Consider the following 643-nt stretch of genomic DNA (forward strand, 5'->3'; position numbering starts at 1 on the left):
TTTTCATGGCTTGGAAAATGATAATCCATATGTGCATATTAGGGAGTTTGAGGAAGTAGTTGCGACTTTTCATAGTCAAAATGCAGCTGCTGATGTTGTGAGACTTAAGTTCTTTCCTTTCTCTTTGAAGGATAGAGCTAAGAGTTGGCTATACTCATTGAGACCCCGATTTATTGGGTCATGGAATGAGATGACTCAGGTCTTCTATAATAAATATTTTCCCCAATATAAGACCAATATACTAAAAAGGTAAATCTCCACCTTTGCACAAAAGGATAGTGAGACTTTGTATCAGTCTTGGGAGAGATTTAAGGAGTTGTTAAGTATGTGTCCTCACCATTGGTATGAGAATTGGCGCTTAGTGAGCTATTTTTATGAGGGACTTACACCTAGAGAGTGCCAATTTGTGGAGATGATGTGTAATGGTAAGTGCTTACATAAAGATCCTGATGAGGCCATAGAGTACCTCAATGAGCTTGCTGAAAAAGCTCACACTTGGACTGGACATAGTGCTACTGAAAGCACAAATAGGTCACGACCTGCAGGAAACCCAAATGGTGGTGGAATTTACCATCTCAAGGAAGAGGATAGCCTAAAGGCTAAGGTTGAGATGCTCACTAGGGAGCTAGATGGGTTAAAGACT

General features: G+C 40.3%; 1 non-coding gene across 1 annotated transcript; it reads right to left on the minus strand.

Annotated features, from left to right (window-relative positions):
* Positions 1-238: 238 nt before the first annotated feature.
* Positions 239-346, minus strand: LOC121243772. The gene has a single exon (XR_005936260.1). It is a non-coding gene; the product is annotated as a small nucleolar RNA R71 (small nucleolar RNA).
* Between the last annotated feature and the right edge of the window lie 297 nt (positions 347-643).

The sequence above is a fragment of the Juglans microcarpa x Juglans regia genome, chromosome 8D (assembly GCF_004785595.1).
Source record: "Juglans microcarpa x Juglans regia isolate MS1-56 chromosome 8D, Jm3101_v1.0, whole genome shotgun sequence".
NCBI classification, from domain to species: domain Eukaryota; kingdom Viridiplantae; phylum Streptophyta; class Magnoliopsida; order Fagales; family Juglandaceae; genus Juglans; species Juglans microcarpa x Juglans regia.